Here is a 20,370-nt window from a genome sequence, read left to right as displayed (position 1 = left end):
GGTGTGTGAATGTGCATGAATGATCCCGGTGATGGTCAGAGGGGCCGTAGGCGCGAACTGGCAGCCACGCCTCTGTCAGTCTGCCCCAGGGCAGCTGTGGCTACAACAGTAGCTTACCATCACCAAGTATGAATGAGGAGTGAATGAATAATGGACACAATGTAAGCGCTTTGAGTGTCTTGAAAAGCGCAGATATATCCAATCCATTATTATTTATATGGTCAAAAATAGCATTATAGAAGGGCAAAGTGAAACTGTAAAAATTAAGTTTAGATCTCATTGCTGGGTAACCATGACTATGAACTTACTATCACAAAAACCAACAATTAGCTTATCTAACTCTACAACTACATGTTTAAATAGTCCAGCAGATGGGCTTTATCCCAATGGAGTTGGGGGACAGCTGGGGGCGTGAGATGAGCCAGAGAAAAAGAAAAAAAAAGATAAATGCAGCCTCAAAAGGGCTCAAACTACTGCTTGTGTCTGCCCCAAGCCCGGTAAATGCAGATGAATGGCATTCAACATAAAACTCATGACATATACTAAATAGATCAAAGGAGGACTTAGATTAACTGATATGTTGATAGCATAGTTTTGTAAGCATTTAAGGGCCTTGGAGGGAATTGAAACCCCTGACTGTCAGCACCCACCAACCCCCCAAAAAAGAGCATTTTTTTAAATGTACATTTCCATCTCTTTAAAGTCCCTCTCCTCTCATGTTTGAACATCAGCGTCACTCCTACCAAAGGGAGGGCATGCTTTCTCTCTGCGCATTATGATTCATCCACCACCTTTTCATGAGTGAGAAGCCCGTTTTTTATTTTTTATTTTTTGGGTCGGATGAGTTCATTTGCGGAGCTGGCTGCCTCGTCGTGGGCCCTCGGATGCCCCCACCCCCACCACCCCTCTCATCCCGCGTCTCGACGGACCAAACGCCGCTGCGGCATCACCGGCGTCAGCCTCCGAACTGCGCGGTGGAGCCCGCTGCTCACCGGCGACGATCGCCGCGCAGAGGAGCCTCACGCAGAAACATTGTGTTCTTCACGTAAGGGATAAAAAAAAAACTAAAAGAAAAACAAATTAAAAAACGAGGGGGAGACTTTTATTTCCATCAATATTTCAGGATCGTCTTGTTTACCAGATAAACAGCCGGCTGACGGTGAAATTACGGCATGTAGGAGCTGGATAACTATTCCGGTGTGACCGACACCCATCTGCAGCTGATTCCAGAACCATGACAAAGGTAGGCTAGCGCTTATGTTTGGGTTTAAACCGTGTACGGAGGCGCGGAGAGCCAGCTCCACTTCAGCATCAGCTGCATTGTTGCATCGTCAATCCATCTGACTTCAATGGTTTGTTCCTCTGTCTGCGATATTCCGATGTGTGACTTATCAAGCCACATCATCTTATATTTCAGACCCTGTACTTTGAAAATCCTGCTTCCTGACACATTCCGTCAAAAACAATGCCCCCTGCAAGGTTTAATTCATGTTTTCTGCCGTGTGTGTGTGTGTGTGTGTGTGTGTGTGTGTAACCTGTGGACGTCAAAGTCGTCACCGCTTGTGTTTGCGGGTTGATAGAGCTTAAGGATTGGAGAAAATGCCTCCTGAGTGCAGTTTTTATTCTTATTTTATAAATAAATGTGTGCTCCTAAATGTGCAGGTATGGAATTCCTCAGGGCATAAAAAGGGGAAAAAAATTCTGCCTGCTTGAATGTCTTCTCTTTTTTTGACCCCTAAAACAAAAGCAATCAGACTATCAGAGCTTTTCTACCTATGAAGTTTCATCACTCACATATTTTTCTTAATTAAAAAAATGGAAAACATTTTAGAGGGCGCCAGTCCTCTGGAGGGAGCAAGAGCATCCTGCTGGTCCTCTGAATCCAGCACTCATCATCTGAGAAGCTGAGGACGAGGTTGCATCCTGGGAGGGTGATTGATTCGCAGTTTCGGCCGGCCTTGTCCGGCTGGGATTCCTACAATTAAATGGCAATTTGATTGGTAGGAAGGCTGATTAACGGCAGCACCATCAGACAACAAATCAGTGGATGGTATGGATGGATCCGTCTGAACGATGCAGGCAGGATGTAGCAGACCAGTAGTCATCGGAAACGATGTTTTTACCTTTACACACCGCTTTTTTGATCAGAAACCTCCAAAACCAACTAGGAGTAGATGTGAGGTGTCAAACAGCTCTGTTTGTGGCAGTCTGAAGCAGTTCACTATGGTGTCAGTGTCACATCTGCTACCAGGCTGCCAACAGCAATGACGCTGCCACACATCATTTGAAGGAAACCCAGCTGGATCAGGTCCAGCATGGTGAGTGTTTTAAAGACTGGCTTAGTCAGGGATTCGACTGGGAATGATTAGACAAATTACTGTATCCACAGAATAATGCACTCTTTTGATTTTTTTTTTTTTACATAAGGACCCAGTGGAACTGAAAAAAACTGCACCAAAAGTCATTGAATCCATTAAGTTAACATTTAGACAGCTGCTATGCAAACCGTCCTTATGGATCAATCAAACAGATCCTTCAAATAAGTTAAAACAGCCATTAAGTGACAGTACTTTTTTTTTTAAACTGGATCTAATTTGTCTTGAATTAGTCCATCCATTGCCAATTGACAGCTTGTTTAAGCTCCATTCATGCATTTTTCATCAAGACAATGCAAAGCACACTCTGTACAAGCAGCCTGTCCCCCCAGTCTGTCCCCAGCAAAGAGTGTGGGCAGATTTAAGAAACTTCAAGGGATCCATGCTGTTTCAGGGCCTTTTTAATGAGAAAGTTGTGAATGGGACTATGAAATGCTGTTCAGTCACGCTGGAACAATTAATTGGACACCTTCATATGTTCATCAAACATCAACTTTTTCTGGAGTTTTGTTTATTTGTCCAATCCCAAAGCAAACATCTTGAATCTTTCATCCACAATCATGTGATTTTGAACAGTTAACGTCTTCAGACCTTTTGCCTATATTAAAAAAAATCTTTCTACATATGGATTTTCGGTCAAGACTTTCTGCTAACACTAATGTAAATACTGATTAATTTCAATTTGTGTTCAGGGAATTTTTCTGGTGTTTCTTTTATTTATTTATTCATTCATTCAATCAATTATTTAGCTTTTCAATATGCCAGAAACCATCAGCCGCATTACTCTGTTTAGTATAATGCTAAAGTAAACAGTGAAGTGTTTGAGGCAGACAATCAAGCTGTGTTTTTATTTGGATTTATTTATCCCCATATTTAATTTATATGAATGCTCTAAACTGCAGTAGAGGCAATCCTAAAAGACAAAAAAGAGATACAAATAAAAAGCAAAATAACATACTGTAAGTGCAAAAATGTTGTATTTGGATGTGTTTGTGTTTAGGTTTTGGGTGCACAAGGCTGCCTGAATGATGACAACTTGCAGAGGGGTGCAAAAGCTCAATCATGGGAAAAAAAGAGAACAAAAATGTCTCAAGACATGGGCTTAATTGGCATTTCACTTAGCTTGGACAACATTAAAGCCCTGTTCTTTTCTCCTTTTATGTTTTTTTCCCTTACTTGTACTATTAATATGCCAGAATGTCTGAACCACTTGCTCTAGAATCTGAGTCTGTGTATTTGTCAGGTCAGAGGACAAAAAGAAGGTAATTACCATTTAGCAGCTTCACTCTTCAGTCATATCACTTGTCATTCTAGCCTGAATGATGTGCGGAAGCTAAGATCAATGAGGAGCGCTGGAGTTTCTCACAGATCAACCCCACATAAAACATTGCGTTTACATAAGTGGCACATTTAATAGATTTCCGTGAATGCATTCATCTCTTTTTGCATGCTTTAATACTTTTTATTCTAACATGAAATGCATACTCCAGACCTGTACAAGTCAATTAGCTGACATTAAGTCATAAAGCCTCGAAGACCCCCTCCAATGAAAATCTAATCTTAGCCTTGTTAACATGCACATGATTTTTTTATTTGCTGGAGGGCCTGGCATGAGCTAAAGAAGCCCCGTGGCTTAACATTTAATCCCTGGAAAAAAACAGCAAACCAAAAACTTGCCCTGAAAACATTGTTTGGGTGTGGATGGAATGTAACCCATCATGTTGCAGGGAAGCACCAGTAACTAGCAGTGTTTTCTACGGTGGCCCTGAAGTGCAAATCACATTAACAAAACACTCAACTAGAAAACATTTTAAAGGTCGCAACAAGTAAAAAGGCACAAAAAAGAATTAAAAAAAGCAACAACAAGATTACATTACAAAAATCAAAACAAAATTTCAGAAACCACGTTTCGGAAAACAAAAATAATTTCCAAAAAATAAAAATGTTAACATAAAAAAAAATAGGAAATTGGAAAAGGCAGGTTCTATGGGAACGTCTACTTGATTGACGTTTGAGTTTAGAAGAAGAGTGAAAGCAGAACATTGTTCTGACCAAACGGTGGTAAATAGTTGATCGAACAATTATCAAACTTTTGCAATGGCCATGGCCAGGAGCCTAAAGAAATATTGTCTGTCAGAAGATCCTGCCATGTCAAATAACTTCCAGTTAAAGTGTGAGTGATGTCCACTGACGTTTCATAACTAACCTTTCATTTTTTTTAGAATTACATTTTATTTCTGAAATATCGTTTTGATTTCTATGTATTTGTAATTTGTGTTTGCACCTTGTTGTAGTGATCTTTAATGTGTTTTTGCGTTTCAGTGATTTGGTCATTTGCACTTGTACAAAAGAAGGTTAAGTTTGGGGGTTTAATGCTAAGTTCACTCCACCCTCTGAAATGTGCGTTCAAGCAGTCACTTTCAATGAAAGGTTTATGAAAAAACACGTATAGGCACGTTTTGGGCTTTTGTGTTCACAAGTAGTTTTTATGAGCGTTTTGAGGCTTTGTGTACAAAACTTGCAGCCATTGAACACATGTTGAAAGTTACACCAGTTGAACTTTGACCAATCAAGAACTTGGATTTGGTAGTGCAAACCTTTTGAAAATTGATCATGGATGTGAAATTAATAATTGCAGTTTGTGCCCAGCTGGAATTTACAGAGCCCCTAAAGGGCCATTGAAGAACAGAAAATTTGGAAGTAAGAAAAAACAAAAACTAACCCCTTGGGTGCGCACCTGTTACTAATGGGTGCACACCCATTAGTTTTTTGTTGTTTTCACTTAAATTTTTTCTTTTACTTCATTTTACTTCAAATTTCTTTTAACTTCCCAATTTTTTTTTCTTTAATGGCCCTTTAGGGGCTCCGTAGAAGTTAGTTTTTTTTTTACTTCAATTGTTTTTTGTTTTTTTCACCATTTACTAACAGCCATTAATACAAATAACAAATGGCTTTAGTTTGTCGTAAGAATCCAAATGCCAAACATAATTTGGACCCTTTTTTGAAACAAAACGCATGACTTTAAAACTTGTTTAAGATGACGTTCAGAGATGATGTAATTGTAATGGTAATCAAGGAAAGCTGCAATCTCTTTGTAGACAAGTCAAAAAACAAAGTAAAACTCAATTAGCTCACGTGATGCCATTTCCAGGTAACTTGGGAAAATTTCTCTGTACGTAAATTACCTAGTAACTGGTGCGAACCCATTACTAACAGGTGCACAGCCACTAGTTGTTTTTTTTTTAACTTCAATTTTTTCTTTTACTTCAAATTTTTTTAGACTTCCACTTTTTTTTTTTCTTCAATGGCCCTTTAGAGGCTCCGTAGAAATTCCATGACACCAAGTCTTTTATATATTGGAACAGAGCTGTAAAAGAAAAAACCTGTGGCAAGCTTCGCAAGATTTTTACCACTTCGACATTTGACATGCCACATCATGTGGGTGCATGAACTAGTATCTGGTAGCGACAGTCCAGTGTGAACACCATATGTCAAACACGCATTCAAGGATGCCCGTTTTGCACATTTATGAACGCACGGTACATGCACGATGTGAATGTAGCTTAAGCTTGGCACAACCAAAGATTCCTCTGTTATCTGTTAAGGTAATTTTTTTAAAAAGATGCAAAAAAAAGACCTCTGAAATCCTAATACATCAACTTCTTTGTGTGCGCCATAACTCTTTTTTAAATTTGTTTGTGACTTTAGTTTAAATTGACTTGTGAATTTGTATGAACACGAGGGAAGCTAAATTCTATTTGACCTAATTGAATGCATTTTTTTTATGGTCCAATGGCAGCAAACCACCAGAAAAAACTCTGAGCAGGAATGATTTCTGCTATCATTCCATCTACTCGTGTATAGTTTCTCCTAACCTCCTTCAATTTAGGAGATAAATGATTCAGATGGAGAGCTGAAATGGCGTGATTTCATTTCTTAACAGACAGCTTCTTCACATTCTATATCTCATCAGCTGAGAGAGATTTGATGACCTTGGTAATGCGGCTCTGAGTCCATCTCATGCAGAGGGCTTGGCGAAGCGGCTGCAGGTGATTAAAGTCTGCCTTCACTGACGCTGCCGTGCTGCTGAGTCAGTGACCTTTTCCAGCATCAGGTCAGTGTGCTCAACAAGCCCTCCCCCCACTTCCCTTTGCTTCCCCTTACCTGCAGTTTGTGTGGTGCAACAATAGTAGCACGAATAAGAGCGGAGCAAATCGAATAGTTTGCAAAGGACTCTTTTTCTCGGAACATTTCCATTCTCATGGCGTTTGTCAATACATTTCTCACATAGGAGCTAGAAATAGAAAAAGTGTTTTACAGTAAGCCCCCGACAAGTGTGTTGCTGTCTGACTGTATGTGTCATCTTCCAGTGAGTCCGTGCCTGTGCTGCATCGCGGGATAGCTCCCCCGACACAAATCTGTGCGTTAAGCTGAATGTTCCGCAGGGACAATTAATCAACACACAGCTATTAATGAGTCTGCGTTCTCCAGCGATTAATTATGTCCTATGTGTCTACAGCAGCGATGAGCCCACCAACAGCTGTTTATTTATGCCAGCGTTTCATGTTGTTCTCGTGTTTCTGCAGCAGCCAGGGGAAACCAGTTGTAAGCACTGCAGATTTTTCTAAGGATATTAAAACAAAGTTATTTTTTCTCCACTTTTTTTATTGCTTCAGTTCATTTTGAATGCATTTGTAGATGGCAGTGTATTTGGACTCCATGTAATTTCTCTTTTCAGACATAGAATGTTGTTTCAAGCAAATTTATCATTTTGGAAGCTTTGCTCCTGCAGGTTCACTTATGCAGGAAACAGAGAAATGCTTTTTGTAATGTAGGCTGTTTATCATGGAACCAGGCAGTAAACAAAAACAGCATGCGGCAAACAAAGAATAAATACCACATAGTTATTTTAATTATTTTAATAGATGCAATATACGCACAAAAAAACTGCATCTGAAAATATCTGCTACGATAAATTGTCCCCTCATTGCTGGGCAAAAATGATAATGGCATCATTAACCTTTTAAACTAAAACATTCATCTGTAGTTTATGTGCAGGAGGTGAGCATGCAGAGACATGGGATCTAACAGTGAGTCTTCTGAGGATTAACACCAGACCTTCTGGCTTTTCTGATCAAGGAAACATATACTGAAACCAAGACCCGACCCCATGTGTGTGTTTGTGTCTCAGCCCTGAGTACCATATGGACTTGGCATCCCATGGAAAACCAAGCTATAATGCCATCCCCACTTCAGACTCATCTTTCTGATAGATTATGCTCTGCCCTGTGATGCACACAAACCTTTATAGTCAGGGCTGGAGAGTCAACACAGATAATGCCGACCTCTGACCAAAACGAGCCGCTACATTTGTTATGATAAATAAACCAATTTGCTGAACTGTATGTGCCAGCAGAAACAGAAAAAAGGTTTAACCAAAACTAAAGTATGGACGACCTTCTTGATTTCAGATTGTAGATCTGGTCTGTTTGTCCAATAATAGTGTGTACAAACTTTAAAATACAACATTCAAAAAAGACTATATTTTGGTAGTAACATTTATGAAAATTGTGTTTTTGCCATGAAATTAATCAGATTGTCTGCTGCTTTTTAAAGCCTACTGCAGTAAAATAGTAGTTCAATTTATAAAATACATCTTTATTTGACTACATTTCCAAGAAAACTTTGTTATGGCCCAAACTTAAATGTTAAGCATGGAGGTGCAATGGTGTCTATTCCTGTAGTTATTGATCAGTTTACGCGATAACTAGCCAGACCTTATTCCTGCAATAGTCAATTTTGCTTCGGAGCTGTTTGCCCATTGGCATAAATATACTTGAGTAGATATTGTTTTCCTGTGTGACAAATGAATGAATGTCCAAACAAAATCAATTATGAACGTTTGATCATTTACACAGCATCTGTTTCCATGATTGATACACTGGAATTCATCCATTATTTTCAGTAGTTATAGAAACAAGAAGTTAGGATTAAGAGAAGATCAATTTAGAGTTAACATAAAACTTTTCTACATTTATTAAAGCGAGGTTTAAACATTTAGTTGATGGAATTAAATCAATCTTTACTTTCACTTACAAGGAATCAAATAATTATCCTTTGTTTTAATCACAAATTATGTAATAACACTTTTTCACAACCATACAAACTTAGTTGTATAAATAGGTATTTATCAAGCTCATATATATTTACTTAACATATTTTAATGGTGTTGCAAGAGTAATGTTACAAGAAGTAATCAGGCCAGAATATGATTTTACAATGCAGTTACTTCACCTTTACCAAAAAGTTTGCATTGTCTCATTTAGTAAGGTCAGAAGACCAAGTGTGTATGTACACTGTACGGGAAGGTAATACGTGAACAAACCCAGCATTTACTACTGAAATTACCATGTAGTTGAGTGGAAATAGTGCTGACTTTCTTTTACAGTCCAGTTTCATTGTACTCAAGGGGTAAGTACCAAGTAATATTCAAGTGAACATACCCGGTATTTACTACTGAAATTACCATGTAGTTGAGTGGAAATAGGGCTGACTTTCTTTTAAAGTCCAGTTTCATTGTACTCAAGGGGTAGTATCTGTGGTAAATTCATGGTAAATACCATGACGGGGTGGCCGTGGTGCAGCGGTAGGGCGGTCGACCCCCTATCGTAAGATTGGAGGTTCGATTCCCGCCTTGCACGCCCATGAGTCGAAGTGTCCTTGGGCAAGACACTGAACCCCACCTTGCATCTGGTGGGAGGTTGGCGCCAGTATTCGCCAGCGGTCCGCCAGTGTGTGAATGTGTGTGTGACTGGGTGAATGGGTCTCTGACTGTAAAGCGCTTTGGGCCTTGAAGAAGGTAGAAAAGCGCTATAGAAGTATACGCCATTTACCATTTACCATGAAACATACGAGTGCAGATCTAAAGGTCAAGGTACTTTATTTGTACTTACCTTCTTCTTACATGTGGTAAGTCCCACACAGGACACCTTTGCACAACATGTAAATACTCAGTAAGTATATTATATATACCCAGTATGTACCACATAGGTATGAACCAAATAGTACCACATAAATACACAGTAAGTACCATGTAAGTACAGAGTAAGTCCCATAAAAAGTACCATGTAAGCACACTGTAAGTACCCAGTAAATTCCATAAAAAGTACCATGTAAATACCCTGAAAGTACCCAGTAGTTACACAAAAAGTACCATGTAAATACCACTTAAGTACACTGTAAGTACTGTACTGTAAAATAAAGCGTTACCCTTTTTTGCTTAGTTTAGTTGGGGGTGCGACTTATAGCAACAACGTATATCCATATATCTAGTCTACTGTTGTTATCTATTCTCCTTTTCCTATTTGCCTTTCAAAGTAAAATTGTTCCTGTGTTTTGTTCCTGTTTTTTGTTAAATAAATTTCTCCCAGAACTGCTACAGATATATGATTTTTTTTTTCTCCTGCATTTTTTGGCTATTGCGACTCATATTCTAGAGCAATTTATAGTCTAAAAAATATGTTAATTGAATAGTCTGGCCATTCATATGTAAACTTGTGAATGAATTAAATTAATTGTGTACTTTGGCAGTGACACACTGCCTTTAAATTCATATGACAGATGTGAAAACTGTGGTTAGTCAGGAGACAAAATGACTTCTTTATCTTAATATTACTTCATGCCTACATAATTGTTTATTTCCACCAACAATGTATTTCCACGTTGCTTAAATTTGTCTAGCATATGCGTAAATTCTCCCTTTTTTAATCTATGATGAACCAAATATTATTAAAGATGACAGAGATTTTTAATAGGTTACCACATTAATTCCCGAACTATGACTTTTTTATGGTCAAATCCTAGACAAAGCCTTAGAGCTACACAGTCACCCAGCAAACATTTGATTTTTAGACACTTTCCTTGTTCATAGTGCAGTCACAGAGAGGTGAATGCACGTTTTTAGAAACACATTTAGGATTCATCTATTAAACTTTCTCTGCCTGTGGAAACAATGCCAACTCCACAAATGACACAGCTGAGTGAATCTAAAAATTCTCAGATCAAGGAGACCAAAAACAAAGTGGTAGATGTTTTTTTATTTTGTCTTAAGATATGTCTTGTTAGTCACTTCAGACATACATTTGTTCTGTTATATGAGACAGACAAATTTCTGTAAGACATTTCTTGAAGGAATATTGCAGCCTTTTCTGCTCTGGTGCTCAAATGAAGCTCAAGCTGAAGACTGGAAGATCTCACCCTGTCCTGGCTTTGGAGTAATCCTGTTTGTGCCCGCTATAAAAAGCTTGGAGAGTGAGTCACCGCTAAACATTTGAACAATGTAAAAGCTGTAAAACTCAGAGAAATATGACTTAAAAAGTAAGATGTGGTAATGTTATCATCTGTAAATAACTTTACAATCCAACAGCAGGAAGGATTTAGAAAATGGTATTAAACCCAGAATGCAAGTCATTAATGCCTATCTTTTTTATCATTGCAGAGATACTTGCTTTGGTCTTTTTCAGCTTTAAATTGATAAATGATGAGAAAAAAACAGTTGTTATGGGAAAAAGCTAAAAACAAATATGAAAATAATTAAATGAATGAGTGGATCCTTTGTAGAAGGTTGCTCTGTCTATGTTTGTGTGCCTTTACAGAGAAGAGTTTTTGTGTGATCATAAAAGCAGAAAGTCAAAATATGTGATTGGGACATTGGACCTGTATATTCCATGATAACTTTCCCTCACACACATCCATGCACACACACAAACACAAATACACACAAAACTGCTGCTGGATGGAGTGATTGTGTCTATTTTAGCTTTGAGGCAGTTTAGAGCTTGTTTATCTTTCCAGTATATCTCCCTCTAGACACTTAAACCCAGCCATTAATGAAACACTAACTTACAGTCAATTTAAAAAGGAAGAAGACAAATGCGTATCTTTATGCTACCAATTACAGTTCTTTTGTCATTGCGCATTAGCGTGGATGTTGTTCTTTTATTACCATTCTTTTATATAACAAGTTTAGACTTTCAGCACCAAGCCTGTAACACATTCTCTCTGCCTGAAGGTCTTTCACTCTCTGACCAACTACTTTGTTAATCTCTGATGCGTGAATCCAACTAAAGAGAGGTTGTGCAATCTCAATTGCTCTCCTTTTTTATCTTAATACTTGCAGCACAGAAGATTTGCATGACAATGTTTGCACTATTCAATTTATGCAGCGGTGTTAGCGTTTGTGACAGCTGCCCTCATTTCTACATTTCAGTTCGCTGCCTATATATTATTTATTCCTGACCATATACACATAAAGTGGAGCTTGTTGTGTTTAAGTAGCACTTAAATCCACATGAATAATTGGGAATGTGCATTTGGGTGGGGGGGAGGAGAAGCTTGTCATAACACAAGAAAAAAAAAGGCATGATCATTTGCAGTGTGAGTTTAATAACATAAAAGCTTGCAATGAAGAGATAGGGACAAAAATGAAGATCTATTAGGAAATTAGTTTGTTAATTTAGTCTGAGATGTGCTGCATAATGCAATATGCTTGACTTTGACAATTTCCCCACTATCTTATGTTTGTGCTTTGCCACTTCAGGCCTGTTCCTACATCATTTAGAGCCGCCAGTGTGTCATTCCTGCATGCAGGGCATCATTTGATGAGGAGGTCACCCTGTGCTGTTTGCTTTAAATCATTGTGAATAAATAGAATAGTAGAAAAATCCAACAAAAATCCAACTTTTTTTTTTTGCTATTGAGGTTATGTATCCCTGTCTGTGTTTCTGCAGTCATTGTAAACACCACTGTTATATACCTTCAGAGCAGAGAAGTAGCAGCTCCGGTAGACTTGCATGTCTGGGGGCAGCTACATGCTCCCGAGGCTTACAAGAGGCTGGAGGGCAAAGCCTGGATCACACTGAGATATTTCGCAATTTCATCTCATCCCAGTGGACCTGTGGTCCCATCAAAGACTTTTGCTTGAATGTTGCCTCTCGCATGTCCCTGTCAGAAGCACGTAGGCAAACGTTAGCTGGTGGTTAATGACTGAGCTAATATTAACCTGATATCTGCCACCTGCATGGAGAACATCTGCCCATCATCAGATGGCACGCTCACGCTCTCTTAAACTCCTAAGAGTGACTCTGGAGGAGCAACTGTCTGTCTGTCGGAAGGTCGTTCCCTGGCCTTTGCCGCTGACATGCTAAAGCATCTTTGACACACTGTGTCCCGGGTTGCACCTGTTCACATTCACCAGCAAGTTTAAGACAGTAAATAGCCGTTTATAATTTAGGAAGCCGGTAACGGCCTAGTTTCTATTGTTTTTTCGCTCGCTTTCTTGTAATAATGGCATCTAGTATCTTGTTATCACAACAAGAGCTGAATTAGTTAAGTGCACGACTTTCGACTGGGAAACCAGCATTCGATCCCCCAGAGGTGCATTGAGCATCATCCAGTGTGGGTCTTTGGGCAAGACTCCTTACTGCCTAATCATTTAGCCACAAGCGGCCCCAGTCTGGCTAAAATAAAGGTATGTATCAGGAAGGGCATCGGTTGTAAAGGTTGGATGTGTTGTGCGTTCAGGGATGCGCTTCTGCAGACCTCAGTAGTAACCAGTGGCTTTTTGAGTTACTGTTGCCTTTCTATCAGCTGGAACCAGTCCGGCCAATTTCATCTGACCTCTTGCTTCAACAAGGCATTTATGCCCTCAGAACTGCCACTCTGGATATTTAATCTTTTTTCCTATGTGTGTGGGAGAAAATCCCTGCAGATCAGCAGTTTCTGAAATACTCAGACCTGCCAACAGATACTAACAACCATGCCGCATTCAAAGTTACTTACAGTAAATCACCTTTCTTCTTCATTCTGACATTCAGTTTGAACTGCAGCAGATCGTCTTGACCGTGTCTACATGCCTGAATGCATAGTTGCTGCCATGTGATTGGCTGATTAGAAATGTGTGTTAATGAGCAGTTGGACAGGTGTTCCTAATAAAGTGGCCAGTGAGTGTATATCAAAAATTTGAATTATCAGGTATTTGCAGCTGACTGTTGCAGCAGACTTTAGGTGCTCTGTCTGATGCTCTCAGACCAGTGGGCTAGTAGTTATAAATCTATGTGTGGTCTTTCCTCAGAGCTAATTTGAATGCTTTGTGCGCTTTAGATTTGTCTGAATGATTCCAAGGTGGTAAAGATTAAGATAGAAAGGGTGGAGAGAAAGAGAGAAAAGGAGGGGGTTCCTTGCAGCACTATGTAGAGTAGAGGCTGGGTGATTCTTTCTGCCTGATTCCCCTGCATACGCTTGGTCACTGCGCTGCGTATAGAGTCTCATTAGTATGGATGTCAGTGCCTCTCCTTCAGCTGAACCTACCTTCCCACTACAGTTAGCAGAGCTGCCTTCTGCATTGTCCCTGGATAACTGACGTGAGCTGTGTCAAAAGATGACTCAGATGTGAGGAAAGCTTGATGTCAGCATTCAACAGAAGGAAACGTGTGCGTTGAATGTATATAATTAAGCTTTATAAGGTGTTTCACAGAGAATGTGATCCACATTTAAGCTACTGTAGTGGAAGTTATCCATGTGCTCTCATTGCAGTGATCTGCTTTAAATTGAATTTTGAGAGAGTTACTTCAAATTATGATCCTATTGAGCAATGGTTATAGTATAGTTGGATACCCCCCCCCCCCCCCCCACACACCTACACACCTATAAACAAACAAGTAAGTCCATTTTAGGACATATTCAAAGACAAAAAATATGCCCTCTACAAACATACCCCCCTATAATGCTTTAAGTAAAAGTTGGCAATATCTAAAACTGATCACATTTTTTTTGTTGACTTTACAATAAAGGCTCTTACTGTTTGCTTAACTGGTTGTTAAGAATATTCACAAATATTGTAAAAAACATTGTTTCACAAAAACCGCAGGTTGAGGACCCCTGAATTCGATTTTTATTACTTTGTTAGGGGGGGGGTAATTTTCATCCATGAGAAAGAGGGAAAAACAGACAGACATTAGAAAAGAAGAAAAAGTGTGAAAATTTACAACAATAGAAAAACATAGATATGTTTCCCATTTGGTTTCTGAGTATCTCATGTTGCAACTCTCCCAACAATTCCAGCCCCTTTACCCACAAATGAAATCTGACGCCTTTGTGTCAACTTGCGCTGTATTATTACAGTGGTGGCTCAGTCACAAAGGTTGGAAAGCTGGGGTGTCCTCACATCTGACAACTACCAGAAACACACAATGCAATAACTTTCAAAAGATTGTGAAAAAAGAAGCTTTTTAAGGACACATTTTTGTTCACTGAAAGCCAAACAACAAAAACATCTTAGTCTACAAAGGAAAATACCTGGTTGTTGTTTAAAAAAAAAAAAAAGCACATTTTTTGTTTTGGCAATCCTAAATCTTGCAGATATTTCCAATCAAGGGAATATAGAAATTCCTTTTCTGTTCTGCCTTTTTTGTTAATTTCTTTTTTTTTTGTATTCCTAATTTTTCAATTACAATGTCATTTATTATTAATTTATAATTTCTTAGGTTGACAGGTGCTGAACAAAATAAATGTTTTACTTCAGCTGGGGGATAAATTAATGATGTTGAACCAATTTTCAAGGAGTATTACTTCCTCAGTTGATGTTTTAGAAGCTGCTCTGGAGATTTTATATTTGCTTCATCTGCAAATAGAACATAAATGAACAGTTTAGAAACTTTACAGATGTCATTAATTAAAAATATCAGTAACTTTGGCCTGAGGAGAGAAGATCAAGGCACCCTAAGTGCAAACTTAAACATCTGTTTGATTCATTTTTAATTACTGATATACTGAATATCTTTAGGACATATAGTTAACAGTGACAAAGCTAGTCTTCAAAAACCATAACATCTGAAGTATTTTAACTTTAAACTATCAGACACTGTCAAAGCCTTTTTTTATATGAAATCTATTCCCAATCTGTCCAGATTAATATTTGTCATAAAAACAGGCAGAGGGCTGGTTCCAATTTCAGCAGGTTTATTAGCTCAGCTCATAGTCCACAAAGCTAAATCAGGGTCAGGCAGGCAGGAGTCAATAACAAGCATGGGAGCATCAGAGAAACGAGTTTAGTCAGGATCCAGGTGAGATTCGGGGCGGGCAGCAGGCAAACAGAGTCAGAGAAAAAACAGGGTCAGGAAATCAGAAGATAAGGTCTGGATGTAACACTCGTAATGCAGGCAGAGATGCACAAATAATACTTCACACTTAGTGAAACTCAGTGCAGGTCTTATAAGTACTGTGAGTGATTGAAAATGAGAGTCAGGTGTGTGGCATCCAGAAACCTTGCTCTGAGGTTACTGGGTGATGAAGTATATTCAGAACTCTGGAGATGGTTCCTCCGGAGACCAGAGGGGGAGACAGAGCTCTGACTTCTGACAATATTAATGTCATTCCAGTTTTTCTTTTCAGGGTCCAGATTAAAAGCTTCAATGCTCAATATTGCAATGATTTACAAATTTCCTTTGGTTTCCCTTTGACTCTAAAAAGCAGTGAAGCTTTATCAAGTCAAGCAGATGGTAACAGATATCATTTGTCCACTATTTTTACATCAAGTCAATTTATAAATATATTATCTAATAATGTTGCAGAATTCTTTAGTTTATGAAACATACTAACTAGATTATGTGTAAATGCATCATTCCAGATCTGCATGGTGGTGTAGTAGTTAGCACATCATTACCTTACAGGAAGAAGGCCATGGTTTAAATTCCAGTTGGGTGTGGAGTTTTCATCAATGATCAGCAGAAAGAGAACATGCAGGTGACAAATAACAAATCTAACTGTCACTCTATCTGACATATGGTTAAACACAAAAATATATAATATACCAAAGCTGTGATGATTGTGTGAAATTATAATAAACTAAGCGGTTGAAATGTGTGATTGTACAATGTGATGGTAGGTTCCATTACCAAATCTACTTTTGTCTGTAGGCTGCGTGGATTATATTTAAAAAGACATTCATGCCCTTTGTAAAAAAATTAACATTATTCCCTGAAAAATAAATGAAATCTCCATGGCATTTGTGAACTTTAGAACCGGGGCAGCTGTTTCCAACTTTTTGTTTTACAGATAAAAGAATTAAAGCAGCTTCTGTAGCATGCAGCTTAAATTTGGGGAAAAAAAGGTTTAAAGCTTTGGACATTACTCTTTGCAAAGAATTGGACTTCCTAACTCATAAAATAACCTCTCCATGTTTCATGCAAATGAACTTTCTTTGGAAACTTTTTCACAAGTTTTATTTTTTTTTGACATTGGCTTAAATATGAGTAAAAAAAAGTTATTATTCTATGAAATTTTCCAGCTAGGGGTTACTTCCCCAAGTGCTCCAATTACCAGAGGGAGCACTGTCACCCTTACTTTCCACGCTTTTTCCTGTTCTTCTCTGAGTCCCTGGTATTTCTCCAGTTTCTCATGTTCCTTCTTCATGATGTTCCCATCGCTTGGCACTGCCACATCCACCACAACGGCTTTCCTCTGTTCTTTATCCACCACTACAATGTCTGGTTGGTTTGCCTTTAACATCCTGTCAGTCTGTATTTGGAAGTCCCACAGGATCTTCTGGACTTTCAAATACAGACTGACAGGATGGTAGTGGTGCCGGTGGTAATTGGAGCACTTGGGGCAGTAACCCCCAAGCTGGAAGAGTGGCTACAACAGATCCTTGGAAAGACCTCAGACCTCTCAGTCCAGAAAAGTGCAGTGCTAGGAACAGCTAAGATACAGAGCAGGACCCTCAAGCTAACAGGCAGGTAGAGGACCCGAGCTTGGTTTAAAAAACCCCCGTAGAGGGTGAGAGGGGCGGTTTTTAAAAAATGTACTATGTACCTCCTCCATGCCGAATGTTTAACTTACTGTCCGCTGCTCTGTCATCTCTTCAATCAATCAAAGAGACACAAAGATGATCCTGCACTGACTTTGCAAAGGCACCTGATTGTGCAATACTCTGTTTTTAGCCTCCCCAGCATCCGCACAGCTTTTAGTGCGCTGCCATGCTTCATAACGTCACGAGAAACCACAAATGAAAGTTGGTATTCTTAGAACTGAGTTTTGAGCTTCACTGGCATGTACTAACATAAACCGGATGACAATGTTTGGCTTTGTTGTGTTGCGATTACTCCAAGGGTGCCGTTTGCCACTTCTCACCAAACATTTAGAGTGCGTTGTAGTCAGGATAGGGTTGCAAAAGCCCTTCATTCCTGCTCCAAATGATGCTCTCCCTGCATCATGATTTGCAGATCTTCTCCACTCTTGTTGCTCATGAGCTCACTGTAAAACATTTGAACATGTGACAGGTTTGCTACTCACTTCATCTTTTGAATTTTCTCCCTTCATTCTGTCATCTATAGTACTCCCACACATGTGCCCACTGGTGTGTCTTTTTTTCTCTTTTTCTGTGATTTTCATTTTCAAATGGCCCTTTTCTTTATTTCTCCTCTCATCTCTACCCTTGGGACTGTCTGTTCTTTTAACGCTCTATTCATCCTGTCTGTGGCTTTACGTCATTTCAAGTTGTAGTTACTTCTTTTCTCATCTGTCATTAAACGTCATCTTTTATTAATGAAGGTTTTGTTTGACAAAGAGTAACACCAGCGAGTCGTTCTTTCTCTCTGAAGGAAAAAGTAAACATCTGATTAAATGTAATTAAAAGATGCAAAAGTTTTAAATCAGCAAAGTTTCTAAAAAGATGGGAGAGATTGGAAATTAGGATGAAGCCCATGCTTAAAGAACAGCTTTCCTAAAGTTCAACATGGTGGAGGTTCGGTGTTACTCAGGTCCTGATTTATTCCCTGGAACCTGCAGGGCATGGAGAGCAAAGTTAAAGACAAGAAAATATAGTTCTCTCTAGAAGCTGAAGCTCAAGCTTCTCCTCAAAAACCACATTGTCAGCTGAGGTTTTGCCTCATAAACAGTCCTGGGAAATTTTTAGGATAGCCGTTACATGTGTCTGACTTGATTTGCATAAAAAAATCAATGATACAATTTAAGGAGGTTGTGTGTTTTGGCAAATTCATGCAAAAGTTAATTACCCGTATTTTACGGACTATAAATCGCTGCAGAGTATAAGTCGCACCAGCCCAAAAATGCATTATAAAGTAGAAAAAAAACACAGATAAGTCGCACTGGACTACAAGTCGCATTTTGACGGGAAATTTATTTGACAAAATCGGAGACCAAGAACATACATCTCATCTTGAAAGGCAACTTAAAATAACAGGGGGTTAGAGAACAGGCTAAATAGGGTTACCGTAGCTTCATGAAGCACAACGAACTAAGTACGTGCCTGCTTTATTAACATAAAATATTAGCAGTTATTCAGATAACTATAACATAATGAACATCCTGCCAAGTTTACCAAACAACCAGTCTCACTCCATTGTAGAAAATCCATTGAATTCTTCATCCTCGGTGTCACTTCTAAACAACTCCGCCAATTCAGGAGGTAGACGAAGCCCTGCTTCCTCTTCTGCGTCGCTTTCTTCAGACTTGTCATCAGTTTCAGTTCCAATTATTCCAGCCTTTCTGAATCCGGACAGTAGGGCTGCACGATATGAGGAAAACTTGCGATATGCGATATGAGGGATTAATATTGCGATAACGATATAATTTACGGTGTATAAACAAATAGCGAAACAACCAAAAACATCACTCCCATTTTATTGCAACAGTTTAAGAATTGTACTCCAAATGACCCTCGTTGACATGGGAGGGAACATCTAACACAAAAGGGCTCCATCTGATTGGTCAACAACGCTAAAGGCTCTATCCGATTGGTCAAATGCATAAAGGGATTTATGTGATTCGTTAAATAATTTAAGCTGCCATAAGATTGTTTTAGCACATTTAAGGTAACCATTTATTGCATTTTTTGCTGTGTTTTGCGATATGCATATTGCACAGCTTGATCTTGCGATAACGATAAATTTGCGGTATATTGTGCAGGCCTACCCGACAGGATGGTTTCGGTTGTCACTGAAGCCCATGTTTTGTCGATCCATCCAAGGACTTCCAGGAAAGTTGCGTGGCGCATTCTCACGGTTGCCGTGATGCTGTGCTCGCCATCCATCATCCACGCTCCCACAAGTTACGCAATACTGCCTTAAAGCTCCTGTTCACGTAGATGTTAAGTGGCTGGAGACTTTTGGAGAAAATTGATCCGGTGTCAAGCTGTGCTCAGTTACATGCTTTGCAACGAACTCACGGAAACTGTCTACCTTGGATTGGAAGTCTGCTGGCAGTGTTTGGCACATCGTTGTCCTTGCTCTGATAGAAAGGCGATTACGTTGCATGAAGCGGTAACACCAAGAAGGTCCTCCCGCAAAGTCATTTACATTCATCTCCTTGGCAACCACCTTGGCGTGGAGACGCAACTGCACTGTTGACAAGCCTCTCCTGGCGGCACGTTGTTCAAGCACCCATAAGCGAACTTGTTCCTCTAGCTGTGGCCACCTAGCCTTTAGCCCGCGATTAGCTTTGTTGGTTTTCTTCATTCCAGTAAGAGTAACTTCCGCTTTTCGCTAGTCCCTCACAAGTTTCTCACTCACTCCAAACTTTCTCTCTGTTGCTTGATTACCATTTTCGGCTGCATATTTCACTACTTTCAGCTTGTAATCTGCAGAATATGATTTTATTTTTGGCGGCATTTTTCAGCCCTCCTCAGTTGTTTTTAGTGGTATGAAAGTACCACTAAGTACAACTCCGAGCCTGGAGCGCCCTCTTGTGGTTGTCAGTGTGAAAATAACGAACATGTGAAATTATTTAACAATGTAATTTATTTCAAATATAAGTCGCTCCGGAGTACAAGTTGCACCCCTTGCCAAACTATGAAAAAAAGGGCGACTTATAGCCCGGAAAATACAGTATATTATTATGGCCCGCAGCAGCAGTCACTGACTGCAAGGACCATATTGTTTTGGCAGTTGTAAAGATTTCTGTGCCTTTTAGCGAAAATTTG

The 20,370-nt window shown here is 39.2% G+C and overlaps 1 protein-coding gene across 6 annotated transcripts in view; it reads left to right on the top strand.

Annotated features, from left to right (window-relative positions):
• Positions 1-726: 726 nt before the first annotated feature.
• dlgap4a (discs, large (Drosophila) homolog-associated protein 4a) overlaps positions 727-20,370 on the top strand; it is a 94,042-nt gene continuing 74,398 nt past the window's right edge. For 2 of the 6 annotated variants that reach the window (XR_013657467.1, XM_011477408.4), the window contains exon 1: positions 727-1,243. The gene's annotated coding sequence lies outside the window, so the exon portion shown is untranslated. The remainder of the gene's footprint in view (positions 1,244-20,370) is intronic. The other 4 variants (XM_078950387.1, XM_078950390.1, XM_078950388.1 and 1 more) reach the window with 4 other exon arrangements.

This window comes from Oryzias latipes, chromosome 7 (assembly GCF_053564925.1).
Source record: "Oryzias latipes strain Hd-rR chromosome 7, Olatipes_Hd-rR_3.1".
In the NCBI taxonomy this organism is placed as follows: Eukaryota; Metazoa; Chordata; class Actinopteri; order Beloniformes; family Adrianichthyidae; genus Oryzias; species Oryzias latipes.
Note: the sequence above shows the minus strand (reverse complement) of the source record. Positions and strands in the feature narration are given on the sequence as shown.